Consider the following 9697-nt stretch of genomic DNA (forward strand, 5'->3'; position numbering starts at 1 on the left):
GGCATACTAAAGTCTTATTTCAGAATTTGAAACATGCTGGTATTTTTAACCCTGTTAAGATATGCCTAAGACTTATGCTGAATGAAAAAAAACTGAAATTGTAAATGATTGCTAGCCGCATGTTTCATTCATTTCATATCAAAGTATAAATAAAACAGTTTATGTTATTCATTTTAAAACATCAATGCCTCTGCTTCCTCTAAGAGGCCACCTTCCATAGCAAATGCTTATTTGGGATGTGCAAAGGAGTTCTTAAGTGCGTGATCCCATTTTCACTGAGCTGTGAGAAAATGAAATGTCCTGTTAACTCTGCTTAAGAGAAAACTGTGAACTGTTAGAAAGATCATGTGGTAAGAGACTTCCTTTCACTTACATTGAGAATCGCATTGAGCCCCCATCTTATGATCAAAACACCTGATGACCAGCCATGAAGCTAGGGCTTCCCTAGGACAGAAAGCTCCAGAAGTGGAGCTTTCACTGCAGAAAAGTCAGACTCATCCAGGTATGAGACCTCCAATCTATTCCTCACTAGCCACATGAGCTCACAGCCCCATACTGCAGGCCCTAGCTGTGGTTATGCAAGAGGGTTGCCTACAAGGTTGGGACCCCACTAGCTGGGAGCCCCAAACAGTGAGATGAGAGAGGTCATGCTCAGGAGAAGGGCCACAGGCAGCAGAACTGGCTCTGCCTCCCCAGATGTGAAGGGAAGCAGGAAGCAAGCAGGTAACCATAGGAAGATCTTTCTCTTAGGGATAATGCTCCCATTTGGTTGAAAACTAGTCATACTTAATCATTTCTGGGTTTCGGCCTGGGATACCCTTTAGTTTTGTAAGATTTTCTCTTCCGAAAAATGAAGAAAATAAGCCCTCTAAACAGATTTTCTTGTCTGAGTGTGTGCTTTTAGTGGTTTATGGTTTTCTGAGTTTATAAATAGTAGCACATTTCATGAAATTTGAAAGAAAAGAGCATAGCAAAAAGTATGAGGAGGAAAAGAACTGAAAGTTTCTGCTCAGATTTAATCGCCGCATCTGCTGTTTTCTCATTCTGGAAGTCTCTCCTGTACACATTTGCGTTTAGTGGATTTGAGCATCGTGGCTTCTCTCTTCTCTGTGTCATCTTTCTCTCTATTCAATTGTGGGAAAACATCTCATTTGTCTTCTTGCTTTAATTTAGTATCAGCCATGTCCACCAGCCTCTACGGCATTTCCAAATGTGGCGATTGTGTCTTTATCTGTAAAAAGTCCCCTTCCCGTTGCTCCCCTTTTCCTATCTTCCCGCTCCTGGGTCTTGGGGGACAATGTGCCCTTGACTCTTGAAGCATAAAAAAGAGATGGTTTAAGGTTCCCGAAGGGCTCGAAGTAATCCTTTCAGAAGGGAACATTTTTGCTCTCATTTCTCAAGTTAGGCCCTTCTTTTATCTTAAAATAAAAATCTTTTAATATGTGTGGTGGTTTTTCTCCATCTAGAGGGCCTGTCCTTGTATGTCCAGTATTGAGAGGCGAGATGGATTCTAGCAGCAACTATGTGGATCCCAAGTCAAAACCCACAGGCCAAGTAAGGAAAATGATTTTAGGTTTTCTGTAGTTCTACTTTTCCAGATTAGAGGTCTGGTTTTAGGTGAGAAGTAGGTGGAGTCTGACAGCTGGAGGTGGACTTTTGGCAGTCCTGTCCTGTGCAGAAGTTCCTTTTCTGAGTTTGTTGTGCAGCCCAAGTTTCGTATGGGGCATTTTACCCTTCCTCAGACACTACACCCTTCATTGGGAACCTACCTCATACTTGGAGATGCTATTTGCTCCTGCTGGAGAGTGAGTGTCTCAGATGGGCTCTGGCACTGCTGAGACAGAGATTTCACACCTTACCTCCGGTCCTCCATCACCACTGCTGACCTCCCTGAGCTCGTCCCTCCAGCATCTCTGCCTCTAGGGTAAGGGATTTTAGCGGGGACCTGCTTGGGCTTCCTCCACTCACTCCCTGTGGCTTGCCAATATCTGTGCTCCTTCCTCCTTGCCTACAGAACCCCGATTTTGTGTGCGACCCAAGGCAGACCATGATTCACTTAAGCTAGTGGTTCTCCAGGAAGATTGTCAACCACACCAGAGGGTGCTTTGGAATTTGTATGTGGGGTTGGGTGGGTGGTGGTGGCAAATGTCACAATGATTGAGGGGCACTAGAGAGTGGGTTGGGATGCTCAACATCCTGCAACGTATAGGAGAATTCTAAGGCACAAAGACCAGCCCTACATATACTTCTAATGGCCACCGGAAATTTGTGTAGATGAAAAAATGTTTGTATCATCTGTGCCTAATAATCTAACTCCATTTTACATATAGACACAAAGCATTTGTTTCAGAACGTTAATAAACACTGGAATTTTCCAGAAGCACAGCTATTGCATAAGTTGAGGAAAGATTGTGTTATTCTTTGTTAGGGTTGTGCCGTGTTTTGAAATTTACCAAGAGTTGTTCGCTTACGGAAAATTACATCACTCCTGGCCATCATTTCTTTGTATTTGAGTTGACGGTGCCACACCCCAACATTGTAGCTCTCACATGCAATTATGTAACTGAGAGGATTTGAGTCTCTATTAGCAGCTTAGAATTAAATAAGGGGAGATTAATGAAACAGAGGAATCTGAGTTAAATTCATTATTAAAAATGATTTTAAAAAATATTTCATGTTTGTCATCCCATTTTTTAAAAAAAATTTGTTTAGCGTAATGATAGATTTATGTTGTGAGAACAATGATATTTATTTATTTGGGGTTGCCTATTTTCTTTCAACCGTATTTTGATTCTCTTGCCTTAATTGAACCAAACACCTTGTCTATAGCCTCTTCTGTCATGATTTTTTCCTAGAACATCGCTTACTGAAGCACAAGGCCTCCAGGCATTTTTTTAGGTCCTCAAAGCTAAGCGTCTATCTTGACATGTGTTAAGTCTTCAGGATAGAAGATGGGTTGGTTTTTTTGTGTGTGTGCACAAGTGAGTGTGTGTGTGTGTGTGTGTGTGTGTGTGTGTGTGTGTGGTACTTCCCCAGTTTCCTGTCATAGCAGAAAGAATTATTTTTGACACTGAACTTAGCAATAAGGCTCAGCTCACTTGAAAAAATATCATAGTTGTCATTTCCTCCACTTCAATGGTCTATAATTTGTCAGGACAATTAAGGTTTTTTTTCCCTCTTTTTTTTTTATCATATGCAAACAAGTGGTTTGTTACTACTTATACTTACACTGGTTTTTATTCTAGGATGCACTTGAACCTCTGCTCTTTCATATTCCTGTACTTCTTGTATGGAATATCTTCTGCTAGTCTTTCTTTATTCTTCTCCACTATTCCTTACAAATAGGTGCAACCTCTGACTATGAGGCAATTATGCATTGAAATGCCTAGCATTTTATTATATTTTTTCTTCTTTCATATTTTTATGTTAAAGTTACAACATTATTCTGAAATTATGGATATAGATGGGTTATATGATCAATTCATTGTCTTTCAGGTTAAAGTAATGTTACAAAACATTTGTTTTCTAAAAGGGGAGAATAAAATGGGGATTCATTCAGATAAGATTGAGGCCAAGGCAAATATAAAAGTCCTGTTCTCCATATTTGTTTTGAGAAAAGAATCCAAAAAAATGTCCCATCAGTGACTCAGTTCTAGTCAATGAGATCCAAGCAGATTATCTGCTGAATGTAGGGGTGTCGGAAAGCCTTGTGTTCTCTTGATAAAAACAGACATAGTAACTTGCCTGCCTCTTTTCCATTTATGTCACCTGGACTACAGCTTGTGACCATGCGATGATGAGTCCAAGGAGGAAAACAACATACTAAGGTAACAGACTGGAAAAAGGATGCACCTGAGTGCCCAGATGACATCTTTGATCTACTGAACCAAAGTAAATAACTCCTTACTTCTGGATATTTAATTTTATGGGGGGAAATTTTGTTTAAGCCACTGTAAATTGGGTTTTCTGTTACTTGCTTATCTAACTGATAATTAACTATTCTTCTGCCTACATTGAACCCTGAGTTGGCTGGTCTCACTTGTATCTGCCACCCCAGTGACTCTGCAGCACCCTAAATCAGTAGTGATTTGGAAATCGCTATTCTAGAAAAATCTGAGTGAGATCTCTTCCAGTATGTACTTCCATGCTTGGGGAAACTGCCTGTATTCTCTCCAGAATTCTTTGTTCTGAATGCTCATTCAATCTTTTGAACAAACCACGGGGGAAAACTTGATCTAGTGATGACTGCTCTGTGACACTTTCTTAGGAAGGCAGCTGAGCCCTGCGAGCATGGCCTGGAACTCTGAGCTGCTGTACCTGAGGTTCTGCAGAACAACATGTCGTCACCAGAATTCTGATGTCAGGTAACTCCAGCAGCACGGACGAAGCAAAAGCAGACCTACTAACTCAGCTACTCTAACCATTTCAAGCTAATTATTTAAGTGAAGTGGTTTTGCCTTAATGATGAAACATGAGCCAATTAAATTGCACTTGACTACCCATAACTTTTGTTCAAGGAGCACTTCATATACAGACACCTCTAATCAGAGCACAAAGCACTTAAACAAAGCCTTAGTCTGGTTAAATGGAAGCGAAAACCATAATGCAGACATCCTTCCTGCTCAGGGGAACCTTCAGCCATTACGTCTGTGTAAGATCAGGCTTTAGAAATAATGAGCAACTACTAACACTCACTCAAAGTATTTTGGGGAGTATGAGAAAGGCACCCAAACTGCAATTGTTTTTTGAAATCTGAAAAAGCTTCTTGAAATCATCATTTACCAAAATGCGAAATGATGGAAGTTATGGTATGATTGATTTATTCCCTAATAAACCAGTAGGAAATATAATAGGGACTTTAAGAGACAATTTGCCACAGGACATGGAAGTTAGTTTATCCAGAAAATAGGTCACTTGCCATAATATTATAGAAAAGGTTTAGTTGGCACTCAGCAACTGCTCTTTCATTCAGTGTCTGGTTTGCACCAGGCCATGTGCTAGGTGTTGGCCAGGAGAGACACCACCCCTGCTGTCGCTGAATTCACAAGCCCAGGGCTGGGGCAGGTGTTCTAAAAGAAGGTGCAAAGCACCACTGGGCCCCACAGGACACCGACCACATAGGGTCACTCTACTAAGACTGGGAGTCATAGCAGCCCTACCTAATACATAGAAGTAAATACAGTGAAGTGGCCAAAGCGAGGGAAAAAAATGAAACATGTCCCAAATGACAGAGCAGAATAAAGCTCCAGAAAAAGAACTAAACAAAATGAAGGCGAGCAATCTACCAGATGCAGAGTTCAAAACACTAGTTACAAGGATGCTCAGTGAACTTAGGGGAAGAGTAGATGAACTCATTGAGAACTTTGACAAAGAGATAGAAAATGTAAAAAAGAATCAGTCAGAAGCGAAGAATACAAATAACTGAAATGAAGACTACGTTAGGGGGACTCAACAGATTAGATGAAACAGAGGATCGAATCGGTGATTTGGGAGATGAGGTAGCAGAAAACACCCAATCAGAACAGCAAAAAGAAAAAAGAATCCAAAAAAAAAAGGATAGTTTAAAGGGCCTCTGGGACAACATCAAGTGTACCAGCATTTGCATGATAGGGGTACCAGAAGGAGAAGAGTGTGAGCAAGGAATTAAAAGCCTGTTTGAAGAAATAATGATGAAAAACTTCCCCAATCTGGAGAAGGAAATAGACATACAAGCCCAGGAAGCACAGAGTCCCAAACAAGATGAACCCAAAGAGCCCACACCAAGACACATCATAATTAAAATGCCAAAGGTTAAACATAAAGAGAGACTCTTAAAAGCAGCAAGAGAAAAGAATCTAGTTACTTATAAGGGAGCACCCATAAAACTGTCCGCTGATTTCTTAACAGAAACTTTGTAGGCCAGAAGGAATTAGTACCAAAAATTCAAAGTGATGAAAAGCCAGGACCGACAAACCAAGATTACTCTCCAAGTAAAGTTATCATGTGGAATAGAAGGACAGATAAAGAGCTTCCAGACACGAAAAAGCAAAGGAGTTCATCACCACTAAACCAGTATTATAAGAGGGAGAAGGATGAGAAGGAGAAGAGGTTAAAAATATGAATACTAAAATGGCAGTAACTACATATCTATCAACAATTACTTTCAATGTAAATAGATTAAATGCTCTAATCAAAAGACATAGCATGGTTGAATAGATAAGAAAATAAGACCCTTACATATGCTGCCTACAAGAGACTCACCCAAGATCAAAAGAAACATATAGACTGAAAGTAAAGAACTAGAGAGAGATATTTCATGAAAATGAAAACAAACGAATAGCTGGGGTAGCGATATTTATACCAGAAAATAAACTTCAAAACAAAGCTATAACAAAAGACAAAGAAGGACCCAATAATCCCACTTCTGGGTATTTAGCCAAAGAAACCCAAAACATTCCTTCAAAAGTACATGTGCATCCACATGGTCATCACAACGTTATTTGAAATAGCCAAGATATGGAGGCAATCTAGATATCTATCAATAAATGAATGGATAAAGAGGTAGTATGTATATACAATGGAATATTACTTAGCCATTAAAAAAATGAAACCTTGCCATCTGCAACAACACTCATGGACCTAGAGGATATTGTGCTGAGTGGAGTAAGTTGGACAGAGAGGAACAAATGCCATGTGATTTTACTTACATGTGGTATTTAAAGAACAAAATAGCCAAACAAAACAGAAACAAACTCATAATAATACAGAGAACATTTTGTTGGTTGCCAGATGGGAGAGGGGGTTAAGTGAGTGGGTAGTAAAGGGAAATGATTAAGAAGTACGAATTAGTAGTTACAAATAATTGTGGGGATGTAAAGTATAGCATAAGGGATAAAGTCGGTGATATTGTAATAGCTATGTACGGTGTCAGATGGGTAGTGGATATACTGAGGTGATTACTTCATCAATTATGTTAAATGTCTAATCACTATCATTGTACACCTGAAACTAATATGATATGACAGCTACAGTTTAAAATTATTTAAAAATAAAAAATAAAGAAAATAAGTTAAAAAATAAAGAAAATAAGTTAAAAAATAAAGTAAAAAGAAGGCACAAAGGTTGGCAATGTCCAGATCAAGATGAGACTTGGGGGCAGACACGGCAAAGGTTTGGACTTTATTCCAAGGGCCTAGAGAAATCATTGGAAGCTTTGCCCAGACATCCCTGTATCATTTTTGTGTTGTTAAACCATTTCTCTGGCTGCAGACTGGACACTGGATGGAGAACAAGCAGAACTAGAAGCCAGGAATCCAGCTGACAGGTACAGAGTTAGGGTAGTGAGGAGGAGACAGAGAAGGCTGGAGGAGATAGATTTAGGAAGCAGACTTGAAAGGACATGGTGAATTACTGGTCACTGGGTTGGGATGATTGTGATTCAGTGAGTCTGTGTTGGTGCCCAGGAAGCTCAATGTATTTAAGAATCATGAGCGAAGAGTCATGGAAGAACGTGGCATTTCCCCTATCTTAGCTTAAAATTGTGGAGAGCAGGTTGCAAGCCAACATGGTCCTTGCAGTCGGTGAAGTCAACCAAGGGTTGCCTCACCTCTACAAACCCTCCTAAGAATAGGGAAATATGAACTGATCAGAGAACAATGCGGTGTTGACTGAAATGCAAACAATTATAGCAGGGTGTGTAGGATGGGGATAATCTATGGAAATGCAAATGATTATAGCAGGGTGTGTAGGTTGGGTGGGGATAATCTTATTTGAGCCAACAATTGTATGCTCTTGTATAAAGGCAGCTTGTAAAAATAAAACTGTGCCACTACTCCATCATCACTGGATTGTGGACCTCCTGGTCCCGGGAGGCTTTCTGTCTTTTCTCAATCTCCCACCATTCCCACTCAGGTTTATTTTCTAGGGCCACGCTGGACGTGGCATTGATTAAGGAACTAAGACCTAAAGCTGGTGAATGATGTTCCCTAGGTCAGTTAGCCTGAAAATGTGGCTTCTCTTTCGGTTAGTTGGCACTTCACACTTATTCCTGTTGGAGTGTCCTGCCTTTCTTTCCCTTCTAGCAAACCTCTGGGCAAAGCAGAGGTGGCAGATGTGTCATACAGGATACTAGACTGAACAGCCTTTGAAGGAAACTCCCTATTGCTTCTGTGCTGGTAGAAGAGGTTAACAATATTTGTTGAGGCCCTCATGTTGGGTTATGGCTAGATGCTATTTTTAATCTCATTTAAAACGATATTATTATCCCCGTTCTGATGAGATAAACTGCGATTCACAGAGGTTAGTTAAGTGATCCGTCTGAAGTAACATGGTTACTTGGGGTCCCAGTTCAGGTGTGTCTGGTTCCAAAGGACATGCACAGCCTTACGCCACGGCCCGGTGCCTCTGCTGAGCAATGGCCACAGTGGTGTGTGAATAGTGGGGTTACTCCCTTTTTCACCATCACAAAACTATATAAGCTGGCGTGAGGCTAAGCCCACTTCACCCAGAGTTCCATCTTAAGCCTACCACCGGTAATTACTCTCTGTCAATGGGATTAACACATCTGCTGAAATTTAATAATTTAATCAACCCTTGGCTAGCATTGTAGATCTGACCTTCCACCCACTTAAAGAAAGTGTGGAGGCTTTTTCCACTGTCAGATAAAAATGAGATCCAGCTGCCTGTGACTTCAGCCCTAGGCCAGATGTTTTAAATGTTAAGTTTCCTGCCTAGTGTATCTTTTCATTAACCCATTTTTTTTTTTAAACTACAGTCTGCAACCCATTAGTGGTTCTGAAATCAATTTAGTAGATCACAACAGCCCTTTAAAATATTGGAATAGAATAATCTAGAATAGAACAGAGCAGAAAATATCAGAATATGTCCCACTGAGTAAAGGGTGTTATTTCATAAAATGTACATGTCCGTGTGTGTTTGTATGTGGTGGTAAAAAAGTATATTTTTTCCTCTGAGTTGTGGTTAAAAAAAAAAAAAAAAGACAGAAAGAAAGAAAAACCACGGCTTTGGAGCGCTCTGTCATCCTTTCTTTATGGTTCTTGAAAGAGCAGCTCTCTCTACCCATGGGAGAAAGTTAATTTACAAAGAGAAGGGAAGGGAGAAGCAGAAGGCGGAGTCTTCGAGCAGGCAGGAAAATCGGGGCTCACAATAAAGGGGGATGTTCCTGTCCGGGGTCATCCAAGGCCAGTGTCCTCAGAGGGACTCCATCCTGTACAGTAAGTTATTTTGTTGTATCAACTGTACTGTTTTCCCACGTCTTAAGATTGCTTTGGGAAACTGTTTTGTGGCTACTCAACATGTTGGCTTTCTGGATGCTGCAACATGAAACGAAGAAGTGTGTGTATTTATTTTTTAGCTTTTATTATGGAAAAGAAATGTTTAACATATGTACAAGAAGTCGGATAGTTTAATGAAACCCACATTCTGTCGCCCAGCTTCAAAAATAACCAGGTTGTAGCCAACTGGTTTCAACTACACCCACTTCCATTTCACCCATAAACAACTTCAGTGTGTATTCAAAGAAGTCATTTTTTTCCCCCTAAGTGATAAATATTTAATTATCAAGGAGGTGATTTTTGAAACTTCATGAAGAGAACCGCATTCTCTGAGATATGAGGCCATGGCCAAAACACAAAAACAAGCAGTTGGGCCCCGTAAAAGGAGGTCAGATGGCTTATGCGCACTCCTAACCATAGATCCT

This window comes from Rousettus aegyptiacus, unplaced genomic scaffold (genome assembly GCF_014176215.1).
Source record: "Rousettus aegyptiacus isolate mRouAeg1 unplaced genomic scaffold, mRouAeg1.p scaffold_m13_p_4, whole genome shotgun sequence".
In the NCBI taxonomy this organism is placed as follows: Eukaryota; Metazoa; Chordata; class Mammalia; order Chiroptera; family Pteropodidae; genus Rousettus; species Rousettus aegyptiacus.